The sequence below is a fragment of the Monodelphis domestica genome, chromosome X (assembly GCF_027887165.1).
Source record: "Monodelphis domestica isolate mMonDom1 chromosome X, mMonDom1.pri, whole genome shotgun sequence".
NCBI lineage: Eukaryota > Metazoa > Chordata > Mammalia > Didelphimorphia > Didelphidae > Monodelphis > Monodelphis domestica.
Window position 1 is genome coordinate 44,441,120 of NC_077235.1, and position 14,793 is coordinate 44,455,912.

General features: G+C 43.8%; 1 protein-coding gene across 5 annotated transcripts in view; it reads left to right on the plus strand.

The window, feature by feature from the left end:
• MCF2 (MCF.2 cell line derived transforming sequence) overlaps positions 1–14,793 on the plus strand; it is a 137,694-nt gene that overhangs the window by 17,805 nt on the left and 105,096 nt on the right. Inside the window, exon 1 of one of the 5 annotated variants that reach the window (XM_056809624.1) lies at positions 14,494–14,773. The exons of 3 other annotated variants lie outside the window; for them this stretch is intronic. The gene's annotated coding sequence lies outside the window, so the exon portion shown is untranslated. Of the gene's footprint in view, positions 1–14,493; positions 14,774–14,793 lie in introns of those variants that run through there. One more of the 5 variants, XM_056809626.1, reaches the window with a different exon arrangement.

Below are 14,793 nucleotides of genomic sequence, written 5' to 3' on the forward strand. Positions count from 1 at the left end.
TGCCTTTCCTTGGCTTTTATAATAATAAACTGGGGTTACTCAACATTTCCCCACTGGGTCCTCATGCTCTTCCTCCCTTTGTGGCTTTGCTCATGTGGCTTCTCTCCCCTTCCCTGTCCCTCACCTATCTTGTTATGTTGAAATTCTACCCATCCTTCAAGCCTAGCTCATATGTCACCTTTTCCAGGAAGTCCTTCCTGATCCTACCAGGCCAGAAATGCTCTGATTCTCTGCTGCTCCTTCATCTCACTTGGTTTCTCTATTATGAGCTCATCACACTCTACCCTTATTATAGCTCTTTGCTCCTATGCCATGCTGACCCCAAACTCCATGATGGCAGGGACTTCCTGGGAATTGATCAATAGATGTCTGGCCCATCTCATGATGATAGTATGAATGAATGAAAGTGACTAACCTGTACTTTGCCTCAGGACAAACTTGTGTCTTCATACTTTCGTGAATGCTCTTTTCAAGAACCATCCCTTCTTTGGGAGGTGTCCTGTGACATTTCTAGGATAAGACTTTACTATGGCCCCAAAAGAGCAAGAAGAGAAGGCCTTTTCAAACAGAACTCATAATTTATTTAATTACTCCCTGCCTCTGGGAAATCGTGAACCAGCAGCCCTCTGGGAGATGAGCCTGCTGTGCTTAATATGGGCTTTCCCATCCATTTGAGACAGGATCCTGGCCATTCCCAGCAATGCAGTGGAGAACAAAGAGGACCTCTTAGCAAGAGGGCAAGTTGAGGAAGCAGGACAGCTCTGTGGCTCCTTCTGTAGCTATCTGATTTTCTCAGTTTGAGATCTTGTGTATGCCCAGAATGGCAGACATACTCATTGATTTCCATTTTGAAATTCTCAATAGCTCTTGAGGATAGGAATTCTCTATTAATGCACACAATAGGATAGTTAAAGAGGGCAGCTGAGTAACTCAGTGGGTTGAGCTCAGCAGGCCTAGAGACGGAGGTCCTGGGTTCAAATCTGACCTCAGACACTTCCTAGCCGTGTGACCCTGGGCAAGTCACTTCACTCTCATTGTCTAGCCCTTACTGTTCTTCTTCCTTGGAACCAATATTCAGTATGAATTCTAAGACAGAAGATGAGGGGTAAAAGCCAAAAGAATGGCTTTCGTTTGCCTCTGAAGTTGGTCCCTGACTTTGAAAGGTTTTAACATATTTGACTAACATTTATTACATGCTTGCCATGTGTTAAACACAAGACCAGGCACTGGGTGGAGATACAAAGACAAACTAAAAAACCTCCCCTTCCCTTTAAGGAGTTCACATTCTACTGGGGAACAACAGTCACAGAGAAAGGGCAACATTAAGTAATTTCAGGAGAGAGAGCGAGAGAGAGCATTATCTCAAAAGATTGGAACTGTCTTTTCACTAGTGGATGTTGCCATCCCTTCTTGCCTTAATATTCAGTTCAGTGAGCAGCTATCCCATTCCTGCTACTCCCCAAAGCATTATCTGGTGGCTGGTAATCTGCCAACGAACTCCTTCTATTGACAGCCACACTGCCCATTGCAAGGCTCTAACTGAAGGCTTTTGGACCCTTGGCATTGAGCTCTGGAGATCCCAGTATTGTTTCCATGCCTTGATTGGAATTTTTACAAAACCCTCATCTTCTGTCTTAAAATCACTAATGTGTATTGTTTCTAAGGCAGAAGAGTGATGAGGGCTGGGCAATGGGGGTGAAGTGACTTGCCCAGGGTCCCAGAGCTGGGATGTTGAGGCCAGATTTGAACCCAGGACCTCTCATCTCTGGGCCTGACTCTCAATTCACTGAGCCACCCAGCTGCCCCCTCTTTCCTTTTAAAAAAATATTCTCATCTTCTGTCTTAGAATCAATATTGTATATTGGCACCAAGGCAGAGGAATGGTAAGGGCTAGGCAATGGGGGGTGAAGGGACTTGCCCAGGGTCACACAGCTAGGAAGTGTCTGAGGCCAGATTTGAACCAAGAACCTCCCATCTCTGTGCCTGGTTCTCAATCCACTGAGCCACCCAGCTGTCTCCAAGCCCTTGGAATTTCTAATAATTCCTGTCATCTATATAGCACAATAAGGTCAGCAAAAGACCTTCAGCTCATTTTTTCATTGAAACCTTAGGATGACACCCCTCAGGATGACACCTCCCCCCCCCAAACCACAAAATAAATCACTAAGAGCAAAAAGCCAACAATCCCAACACATTAAGGTCTAGGTCGTCCGGTCCAACTTCTTAATTTTAGGGGGGAAGAAACTGGGGCCTACTTAGGGTTATAGATTTCCCCAAACAACCCTTACTTTCCATCTTAGAAAGTTCTAGAAATACGGGTTACCCAATTTTAACAACTCCAGGTCTTTGTGGGGAAAAGGCAACATTCAGCAACGTTGTAAAGAACTCTGGTGATAACAGAGTCCTGCAAGATGGGATGATGATTGCTTGGAGGAAAGAAGAGATATGAACTTTGAGATAATGCCCTCGTGAGGAATCTCCAGGAGACTCTTTTGCCAGATTAGATAAACCAGTTTATCCAAGGCCATTTTTTAGGGATGAATGTTGTAGCAAAAGAGAGGGAGGCTCTCGGCCCACTGATTTGGATGATGATTACAATAATATCTTGAGTTTGTAATGTGCATTTACATCTGTAATTGCATCTGAGCCTCCCAACACCCCGGGGAAGGATGTGTCCCAATTTTGAGAGGTGTTATTATTCCCCACTGGAGGAACGAGAAAGCTGAGGTTCAGAGATGTCAAGTGATTCGATTGTGGTCGCACAGCTAGGACGTGGTAGAAGTGTGTTTTGCACTAAGGTCTTCCTGACTCCCAGGCTGCCACTGTGTCTTGTCTTCACTTTTCTGTGGCCTGGAGCCCTTTGCCAGTGTGGTGAAGTCTTAGCACCATTTCTCAGAATCTTGTTTTTGAATGCATAAAATAAATAAAATCTGCTGCCACTGCCTCCTCCTCATAATAATGACTGGGGAATGTGAAGTACTTTACAAGAAGGACCCAATTTGAGGCTTAGGACAACTCTGGAAGGGAGGGAGGTGCTACAGGTGTAGTTATATCCACTCTACAGATGAGGAAACTGAGGTTCAGAGAGCTTAAAAGACTTACCCAGAGGCACACAGCTAATAAGAGTAGGAGCCTGGATTTGAAACCAGGTCTTCCTGTGTCTGAAGATCAATTGGAGAGCATTCTTTGAGTTCTAAAGATTGATGAGGTTGAGATTCCTTAGTCCTGGGTAGGGAAATGGGATGTTACAGTAGAAAGGTTCTTAGAGATCATCTGATTAAATTCCATCATTTTACAGGGGAAGAAACTGAGGTCCCGGGCAGGGGGAATGGCTGCCCCATTTGAAGGACTGGAACTCCAAGCTGGGTTTCCTGACTCCTGTTTAGTGTTTTTACCAGCTTTCCCCACTTTTACTGAAGCTTTGAAATAGAAAGATTTAAGTTTCCCTTAAAATGCAGCCACGGGCCTTGGATTGATTAATTCATTAGGCTGTGAGCATTCGGCATGTTCTACCCCAAAATGGCAGCTCCTGCTGTTGCATCAGGAAAACATGCTGTCTCTGCTTGGTGTTTTTCAATATAAAGGTGACAGAAGGGAAAAGGGCACTGCTGCCAATTCCCCATAATTAAACACCAACAAGAGAGATCCAGTGAAAGGTAAGCCATAGCACCTGTGGCAAATAACGGCTGCTCCCTCCCATATGGGTGACACTTTGATTTTCTCTTGGTCTCTGTCTCTCTCCATCTGTCTCTTTCTATCTCACTCTCTGTTGTCTCTCCCTTTCCCTTTCCTTCCTTTTAAAACCAGCTTTCTTGATGCCTTTCATTCCCTTGTCTGGAAATTTCTCTTCGCCTCTGACTCCCTTGGATGGAGCCTTTGGTTGTGATATAGGGGGACAGTTGAGCAAAAACACTCCGTACAATGAAGATACATACCAGATTCTGCCTCGGTGGTCTCTCTGCTCAGAGGGTGAAGCATTTATTAAGTCTGCATTATGTGCCAGAGCTGAAGCTAAGTAGTGGGAGGCAAAGAAGGCTAAAGTCAGTACCTTTTCTCTTGGAGGACACCTCATGCCAACAATTAGACGCCTACAAATGACATACAGGAGAAACTAACTGCAGATAATCAACAGAAGGGAGGCTTCAGCATTAAGAGGAGATCAGGAAAGACTTCCTGGAGAAAGTGATCATTTTAGCTGATGCTTGAGAGGAGTCACAGATGAGGGAGGGAGAGCATTCCAGATATGGGGAACAGCCAGCAAAAATGCCCACAGTTGGGAGACAGAGTCTCTAGTCCCCGAAACAGTGAGTAAGCCAGTGCCACTGGATTCTAGAGTATGTGGAAGGGAGTAGGGTGTAAAGAGACTGGCAAGGTAGGAAGAGGGCAGGTTGTTTGAAGCTGAATAGTATTTTATATGTGAACCATGCATGAGGCACTAGGGAGCCATTGGAGTTGATGGAGAGATGGGGGGCAGAGTTCAACATGGGCAAGATTATACTTTAAGAAGAGCACCTTGACAGCTTCCTGGAGGATGGACTGGAGAAGGGAGACCCCTGAGGCAGGAAGACCAACTGGAGGGCTATCGCAATGGTCCAGATGTGAGTTAGTGAGGGCCTATACCACAGTGTGGCAGAGTCAGAGGAGAGAAGGGGGCACTTACAAGAAGTACTTCAAAGATAGCATCACAGACCTTGACCATGGCGCCTCCTGCTCTTATTTAGCCCTTGCTTCATGCTTAATTGGCATCGAGGACCCAAAAGGAGATGGGCTCTCCTCTCAGGGAGTGTAGAGTCCCCTGCCCTAGGGGGATGGATAGATAGACACCATACACTGAGAAGTAAATAGGGAGAGTGTTCCAAATAAATACACAGCCTTCTCCCTAACTCTCTCATTTAAAAAACTAAAATAAGTGTTATTGGTACCTTTTGTGCTTCTATCTGTCACTGGCTTATTTTCCTGTCTCAGGCTGGTGAGACATTCATTTATTAGCTGTGCCCAGGAGGAATCTGTTGATCAAATCGTAATCTTATTGTTTCCCACCAACTGAGCTCCCAAGCGAGCACATGGCACGCCTGCTTTTCAAAACAGAGACACTCAGGGACAGTACATTGGGGCCCATGTCCGCAGGCTCCTCGTGGAAATAAAGCAGCCTCGTTGCTGACATGTAGGGAAGCCTGAGCCTGGTGGAGGCCCGAGGGGGTTAGCTCAGCGTGTGGACCCAGACTGCTGCCCTTTGGAGCAGTCTGGAGTCGATTATCCCTCATTTGAGGAGGATCTGTCCAGTTCTCTGGGCCGATTAAGTGGCTGATAGCTGAGAGGTACAGTTTGTACACAGTTGTCCTGGCAGTATCCTAATTAGAGAGGGACTCGGGCGCCCCATCACGTCTTTGATGGTTCCTGACCTCAGGCTGTCTTCTGTGCCTTCCTGTCTGTGCCACCCTCTGACACCGTGGAAAATTGGAAGATGAAAATCAATACAGACGATACTGATTTACAGAGTTAGTCATTGTGGGGGCTTTGTCGGAAATTCTCCTGAGGTTGTGCTAGGAGGAGGCAGCCTTGTCAAAGTCACTCATGCTACTGATTGTCCTCCTTTCTTCATATTCAAAGGGTTCTTCTTCCATTGTTGGTGAGGGGTGGGCATTTGGACCCTGACCCCCGTCAGCCCGTCAGGGAGGATGACACCTGTCATTTTTGCTATAGAGTCATGGGATTGTAGACTCAAAGCTAGGGCAGACTTGGTAGTCAACTGGTTCATTTCCCTTCTCCCCAGTATTTGATAGAGGAGGAAATTAAGACTCAGAGAGGGGAAGCCACTCATATAAGATCACACAGGAAATAAAGGACTGAACTCCATTTAATCCTAGGTCCTCTGGCTCCATTCTGCCTTTTTGCTTTTGTTCTGTTCTGCCTCCCATTCAAAATGGAGAATAAGTGATATATTACTGGGGATTGCTTTGAATGAGTTGCTTTTCAGACGTCTTACTGGCAAAGATTTTGGGTGACCCAAGGAATGGAATGGAAGACAGTCAGTCGTCGTGACCTTGGGGCATGAAGATGGGGTGGGCTACCTTCTCAGGTGGCTTGCTGGCTGTATGTACGTCAGTGAGCGATGCTCTCATGGCAATCAGAGACTAAGATTGTGCTATTCATCAGTCTCGATCCAATGAAAAAAGGAGCTTTTATTAAAAGCCTACCTTATGCCAGGCACTGTGCTAAGTGCTGGGCATCCGAATACAAGGAATGAAATATTTCCCATTGGCAATGAGCTAGTTTTAAGAGAGGAGAGAGTAAGGTCGTGTGTAAGTATATGCAGAATAAATATAAAGAGAATAAATTCAAACACATTTAAAGTGCTTCAGTCCAAGGGAGCTTGAGAGGAAGGGCAGAAGCAGCTGGCAGGATGGGGGTGGCGGATTGGGAAAGACTTCATGGCAGAAGATGGTACCTGAGCTGAGGCTTAAAGGAGAGAGGAATTCTGCGAGGTGGAGGTGAAGAGGGAGGGCAGTCTAAGCATGGGGGCCAGCCAGCCAATGCCAAGGCAGGGAGACGGGAGATGGAGGGCCAGGGAGGAGATCAATCTATCTGGGTCACAGAATACAGGATGGGGAGGCCGGAGGGCATGATTGGGAGCAAGATTGTATATTTTCCAAGGTAAAAATAGAAATGTCTATTTGATCTTTGTAGCAATAAGGAGCCAAGACTTAGGAATGACTTGCTTGGAACTAGACTTGAGCAATAGTAGGAAGGATGGACAGGAAAGGGAAGACCTCTGTGATAATCTAAGATAAAAGTGCTTATCATCTGGATAAAGAAGGCCAGCCAATGATTACAAAGAAAAGGTAGGAGTAGACAGTCAGGAAGACTGGGAGTTGTCCATATCTTGTCTTTGATACATTCACCAAGAGGGCTAGAATTCATAAGGGCTATGACGTACTTCACATTGGATTTGGACCTCATCACAACCCTTTTTTGATTAGTCTCTGATTCTCCTCCTTTTACAGATGAAGAAACAGGTTCAGGGAACTAGTGGCTTGCCAGGAGTCTCACTGCTACCAAATGTCTGAGGCAAGATTTGAACCCTTACTAGAGTATTATTTATTCCAATGTCAGCAGTGCCCACCATGATACCTTGCCTTTCTTACACATTGCAGATGTGACTGAGCAAATCCCTTAACTTCTATGGTGTCCCCCCTGCCCCGAAACACACCCAACCAGGGCAGTTATTCTCTAGGCCTGAAGTTGCTGAGGAATTGCTAAGCTGGCCGATTGCCTTGGTTGAGGGACTTGCCCTGTGTTGTAGAATTCATAGCTTTGAATCTAAAGTAAAAGAAAATAATATACTTCAGGTCTCTGTGACTTGTTTAAGCCTCCCTGGAAGGTGCCACTGCCCAGCCAGCTCATGGAGAGAAACCTCAGCGGGAGAGTGGCTGTGAGGGAAAAGAATGCCCCTCTCTTGGAAGGGGGAGGCCCTCTGTCTGAATACTGGTTCTGCCACTGCCAATGAGACACCTGCCGGGCTCAGCTCTATTTGCACAGTGATGGGATTGGACTATTCCTTTAATGATGATGATGATGATGATGATGATAACAACAAGAGCTGGTAGTAGACAATAGCATTTTGATGACAAATATTACCTCATTAGATCCCCACAACTGCCTTGGCAAGTAGGTCCTGTTATTAGATCCACTTTACAGATGAGGAAATTGAGGAAGACAATGATTAAGTGACTTGCCCAGGGTCACACAACTAAATAACTATTTGAGGCAGGATATGAACTCAAGGTCTTCTGATTCCAAATCGAATACTCTGTTCATTGTGCCACTTAGAGACCTCTAATCCTTAAAGGGGACTTTAGGCTTCCTTATAATTCTAAATCTTTCCATCCTCTCTGTGTTTCTCTCTCTCTCTCTCTCTCTCTCTCTCTCTCTCTCTCTCTCTCTCTCTCTCTCTCTCTCTCTCTCTCTCTCTCTCTCTCTCTCTCCTCCTCTCTCTCTTTCTGTGTCTCTGTCTCTCTCTCCCTCTGTCTCTGTCTCTGTCTCTCCCCCCGTCCCTCCCTCTCTCTCATTTTATATTCACACGTACACCTATAATTATATACATATATTTAACATTAAGCCCTACATGTGTGTATATACACCACACACACACATATAAACTTAAACCCAAGATGGCATATGCAGATGAGGACTGTCCGCATTTTCTTTATTACTCCAGTCATGTTCGTTGCATCCATATGATTGTGTATGGTTTGAGTTAGCCTTTGTGAAGTCCTGCCATCTGATCTTTTGAAGGAGCAGCATAGATCATGGTTATCCTTGATTCCAACTTGGAAGGGAGCTCAGAAACCATCAAGTCCAACCCCCTCATTTCCCATGAAGAAACTGAGGCAAGTGAAGGGACTTGCCCAAAGCCACACAAGTAGTAAGCACTAGAGGCAGAATTTGAACCCAGGTACTCTAGGGTAGTGCTATTTCTGCTGGGCCATGTGGCTATATGATCCCCCTTTTACTTGTCTTTTTCTCCATCTCGCTGCCCATCTCTTTACTCACAATACTTTTTCCTCTCTTTATTTGTTAACACTTGAAGTTCGCTTTTTAAACAAATCATGTGCCGTCTTTGTGCCAGAGGAACTGAAGACAGTTTCAAAGAAATTGACTCCTGGTGGGGCCTAGGGAGCCCCGAGTTCTACGCCGAGTATGTCCTAAAAGCTTTGGCAAAGTGCCGGCCCTTTCTGGGCCCCAGGTTTGCGCCTCTGGAAAAGGGGGGGTTGGAACTAGATGGATTTCCAGGTCCCTTGCATAGCCCTGGAATGTTGTGATTCACAGTGAGCGCTGCTATTTTTAGGGAGACCATGTGTCTATCAGATGACAATTTCTGAGCCAAGATACAAGAGTAAAATGGTGGCAAAGTAGAGAATCTGTCTGTTTGTCATGGATACAGCAAGTTCTGACATTAGTGGGTCATCTTCGGTAGTTCAGGTTTTAAATAGCTGCTCTCCGATGGGCTGATGTGCTAACGATGATGGCATAGAGGCTTGTGGGGCTACGATTGGTCTGTAGCTTATGCTCACACCTGGTCTCCATTCATTCGTACTTCTGGTCCTGACTGTTGAGTTGATGAATAAAATACTTCTTGAAGTGAAGCTGTACCAATTTGGTCTGTTTGAAAAGTAACTGAAACGCTCAAAAGTCAACAAGCCATCCCTTTGTCTCTCCTCAAGCTGTTCTTGGGCAGATAGGTGTCAAAGCAGATAGAGTGTGGGGCCGGAATGAGGAAGACCTGAGTTCAAATGGTGCCTCAGATACTTATTGCTTTAGTACCTCCTCTTCTATAAAATGAGGATTGTAATAGAACCTATCTCACGAGATTTTGTGAGGATCAAATGAGAGAATATTTGGAGAGCACTTGGCACAGTGCCTGGCACATTGGAGGTGCTTAATAAGTCTTCACCCCCTCCCTCCCTCCTTCCTTCCTTCTAATTACTGGAGACAAGTAACTTTTTTCATAACACACAATGTAGATTTCTAAAACATTTTGTCAGTACATTTCTGAGCCACATTTCCCCTCTTATTAGAAATATCTTTGCAAAGTTTTTCACTTCAGGTTTGGCCTATAAGAAAGAATTGATGGAATCATTATATATTTAAAAAAGATAGCTAGGATGTGCTTTAGGTGAGAAAGTACTCATACCATAGGGGAAAAGGCTCTTCTCACTCCCCTTCCCTCACACATATAATAAAAATTACTGCCAGTAGGGAAAAGGTGGGGAAAGTAGGGGGGAGGATGAACCTAAAACTCTTTAAAAAGAAAAAAAAGCAGGCTGCTAGGTAACATAGTGGACAGAGCTCCAGGCCCAGAGTCTAGAGGATCTCAGTTCAAATATGGCCTCAGATACTTCCTAGTCAAGTGATCTTGGGCAAGTCACTTAACTCCATTTGCCTAGTCCTTGCCCTTCTGTCTTAGAACTTTTACTAAGACAGAAAGTAAGGGTTAAAAAACTTGCAAGAAGGATATAGTGGGAGAAGGCAGTCTACAGAATTCATGCAATGTCAGTCCATGGCAACATAGCAACTATCTAGCAATTACTGACCTCTATAACTTCACATGACACTGACCTGAAAGGATGCAGCAAGTTTAGAGGAAAGAGTTCAGATATGCAACATAAAACAGCCTTGATGTGCCCTTTTATGTCTCTCAAGTTGGCACGCGCGCGCGCGCGCGCACACACACACACACACACACACACACACACACACCCCACTGAAACTGACCGAGGTAAATGCTGGCAGGATTTTGGGAAAACAAGAATGATCATCATACATTATTGGTAGAATTGCAAATGCAAAGAGTCTTGTTGACTGAGTAATCTGCCAGCATGCAAGAGTGAAAAAAATAATTATACATTTTTACTTAATCCATTTGGAGGAATATGATTGAAGATTGTCATCATAAAGAAAAATGATAGTTGTTTTTAAATGTATAACTGATGTCAAATGATTGAATAAACTCTGGCATACCAATGGATTGAATGCTACACAGTTAATTACATTAATAATTATGGACACATAGAATATAAAGAACTTTAGAAGTCTTAGATTAGTTCATACAAAGTGAAGAAAGCAGAGCCAAAAGGGCATGTATACATACTGACTACAATTATATGAAAGGTAATATGTATACAAATAAAGTGAATTAATAGATTTATAGAACAATGGAATAGCAAGTTATTAACATTGAATTTAAAATTCATTTTGAGTACAAATAGTTGTAAATATATAATACTTTTTATTGTTGTTTAAAGTAGAATAATTTAATACAAGGATAGGGACTAAATCTATGATTTTATTGATATAGGAAACATCCAGGTGAGTAAACTCCCTCCACTAATACAGGTTGCTACCTTCTCTGCCACTTAAGGATCTTAGAAAATTGCTTAAAGCACAGAGTGGTTCAATGACATGTCTAGCATCACCCAGATAGTAGGTGTCAGTTAGGACTTGAACCAAGGCTTTGAGTTTGATTCCTCTTTAACTGCAGGCCCCTAACTCTCTTTATTTTACAGATGAGAGGACTGAGGCTCACAGGTGTCAGTAGTCATGTTCAATATCAAAAAGTTAGCAAGAGGCAGATCTTCTGACTGTATTCTTTTTCTTTTAGTCTCAGCTTCTTCCTTCAGGGACGGAGGTTGAAAATTTCCCAAAGCATCTGCCTTGGTTCTAGGTCTTTTTTACATGTCTCCACTGCCTGTGTGTGTGTAAACCTCTGCCCTAATCCTGAACACATGTGCATTCAGCTATATAGAAGGTCAGCTTCCTTTTTCTTCTCCCTCCATGTCATCAGTAGCGCATGAGCACATGGATATGTCCTGTAGAAAGAGGGTGGCTGGCTGTAGCCCTGTGGTTTATGTCAGGGCCCACATGTACCCTCTAGCATGGTGGCAGGTCAGAGAAGATGGAATCCTGACCCAAGGATGTAAGTCACATCCAGAATTTCCAAAGTGATTGAGTCCCAGGAGCCTGAAATCCTTCTGAGGTGGAGATCAGGCTCACTACTGCCTCCTATGAAGAGGTGACCTTCCTTCTTGCCAAGAGGGACCCTTCTACATGCACAAGGGATCTCATTCCATCCCATTTTCTAAAACAGATTGCCTCCTCTCTCTCACTTAGGTTTATTCTCTCTTAGTTTGCCTACGAACATGTCCACCTCTCCTCCAACCTCAAAAAACTCTCCCTCCTCTATCAGTTCCCATCGGTTGTTTTCCCCTTCTCTCTCCACTTCCTTTTCTCTCATCCTCTTAACTCTCTGGAGTCTGGCCTCCAATCTCATGATTTGGGGGAAATTTCTCCCCAAAATTACTGATGATTTAATTGTCAAATCTAATGGATTTTTCTCAATCCTTGTGCCTTGAAATCTTTTCAGCATTTGACACTCGATCACCTTCTCTTTGATGCTCTATCCTTGCTGGTTCTCTGTTTACCTGTCTGACCACTTTTTCTCAGCCTCCTTTACTGGATCTTTATCTAGGTCTCACTGGCTAACCGTGGATGTCTCCTATTTCTCTGTCCTATGTGCCCTTCTCTTTTCTCCTTGATTATTTTATTTGGTTGTCTCAGTTCTCATGGATTCGTTTTTTTATTTCTATTCTGATGCTTTCAGATATATTTATCCAGCCCTAACCTCTCTCCTGACCTCCAGACTTGTATCTTCAGCTGGCTATTAGACATCTTAAGCTAGATGTCCTACAGATATCTTAAGCCCAACTGACTGAAGTTGAAATCACGAGATTTCCCCCCTTCTAAGTTACTCCTCTTCTAAATTGCTTTATAATTGTCAGGGGCCCCATCATCCTGCCATTCACTTAGGCTCATGACATAAGTGTCACCCTCAATTCTTCCCTCTCTCTCTCACCCCCCCATATCCAGTCCATAGCTAAGTCTTGTTGATTTTACCTTCATAACATTTCTAGTATATATCTATCCCCTTCTCTCCTCTGACACTGTCATCACTCTGGTGCGAACCCTTATTATCACCTCATACATGGATTGTTGTATTGTACTGGCCGCCTCATTTTCTCTCTGCCTCAAGTCTCTCCCCACTCTGGTCTGCCCATCACTAGCTGGCAAATTTGTTTTCCTAAAGCCCAAGTCTGGCCACCTCCTCCTGATAGACAGTAAACACTAGTGGCTCCCAGATAAAATGTAGAATTCTGTGTTTCATGTTCAAAGCCCTTCATAACCTGTCCCTGCCTCTACTTCCAAGTCTTCTTATGTCTTAAAATGACCCCTACCCCCTCCAACTCTGAAATCCAGTAACACTGACCTTCCTATTCCTCACACAGGACACTCTAGCTCTGCACTCTGAACCAGGATTTGCTTCTGTTTTATCATCTGCAAAATGAATAGCTCCTAAGATTCCTTCTGGCTCAGAAATGCCATAATAATAGCTAACATTTACATAGTGCTTTAAGGTTTGCAAAGCTGTTTACATACATAGTCTCATACCTTGCACTCTGTCTCTTCCCTATCCTCTTTGATTCAGCAGCACTGGTTTCCTGCTCAAACAGAGCACTTCATCTCGACTCTGGGAATTTTTCCTGCTACTCCCCATGCCTGAAACTCTCTCCCTCCTCATTTCTGTCTCCTGGCTTCCCTGGCTTCTTTCAAGTTCTAACTAAAATCCCATCTTCTCTTCTTCTTGACCATCATTATGGCCAACCATGATTTCAGAGAACCAAAGATGAACCTTGCTACCCATTGCCTGATACAGAGAAGATGAACCCAGGATGCAGAATGAAAAAAACATTTTTAGACTGATGATGCATATTTATTACAATGGTTTTCTTTGTCTTTTTTCCTTTCTTTTCAAGTCGAGGTGGGTTGATAGAATGGAATACAAATCCCTGTTAACTGAAAAATGAAATAAAATGGATAAATATATTTGGGGAAGGGAAAGGCACCTGAGTTGTTCGGCCTAGTGAGTAATTTGAGGTAGAAAAAGGGGGTGTAAGAAGTCCTGAAATAATATGACAAGTACTGGTGAATATGGGATGGTTCCCTGACTCTTTCTGGCTGCTTCAAGTGCAGTCTACTGAGCCACCATCTTGATTCTGCCTCTCCAAGCACAGCCTAAATGAAGGTTTTGGGGAGGGAAATATAAAAGCAAGCTCATTTTCTTTTGGGAATCCCTTGGATTATATACCTGTCTTGCTTTCCTGATTAAGATTCTTTGAAAAGCAGGGCAAAAGTAGAGAATAATAAATAATAATTTTCATATTTATATAGCACTTAAAGGTTGGCCAAAAACCTCTGTAGACATTTTAGTTGGGACACACAACGACATTGTGAGATGGTAGCCTGTACATGCATTATAATCCCCATGTTACTGATGGAGAAATCGAGGATCAGAGAAGTTTATGTGACCCTTTGCTTAGAAATGTCAAAGGCAGTTTGAGTAGCCAGGTCTTCTCCACTCTCTAAGTCCCATACTCTTATCTACTCTGCACCTTAGACTAAAAGATTTCTATGCTTTAATGACAATCTTAACCATTTTTCTAAATCACTTGCCATGAGTTAAAACCATCCCAACAGACTTACTCAGTATAACCCAGAGAGGATAGAAAAGGAACGATTTTATTCTAAGAATTACCATCAATCTTTCCATATAGATGAAGTTAAGAATAATGGTACAACTTGCACTTTGGGAACCATTTTCCTTGTTCTGTCAGGTTGTGGCTAAAGTCCAGAGCCCTTCTTGAATAAAGCCTCTCATGGTGGAGAGCCCAGGCAAGTTCCCAAGGGTAACGTTGGCAATCCCAAGCAACCAGACACCAGACGTAGATTTTATTGGGCCAGAGGTTGTTCACGTGGGTAGTAAACATCACATGAGGGCAAATGTAGACCTTGAGGCAAAAGTTGTGGCTGAGGCCAGGAAGTAGAAGATGGCAGGAAGACATCGGTGATATCCCAGAAACAACCAGGGAACATGCTGAGGTCACTTTATTCAGGTCTGCAACAATGTCTGGGCACGAGCAAAGATAATTCAGCCAGGAAGTAGAAGATGGCAGGAAGACATCAGTGATATCCCAGAAACAACCAGGGAACATGCTGAGGTCACTTTATTCAGGTCTGCAACAATGTCTGGGCATGAACATATATAATTCAGGCATTCTTGGTTCCTGGTAAGACTGGGCATCTCCTTCTAGTTCTTCTGGATGAGCTTCAGCTAGACACAGTTCCTGACAACTATTGAGAGTTCCTGCTTGAGCAAAAGGTAATTTCTATGGGACTGTG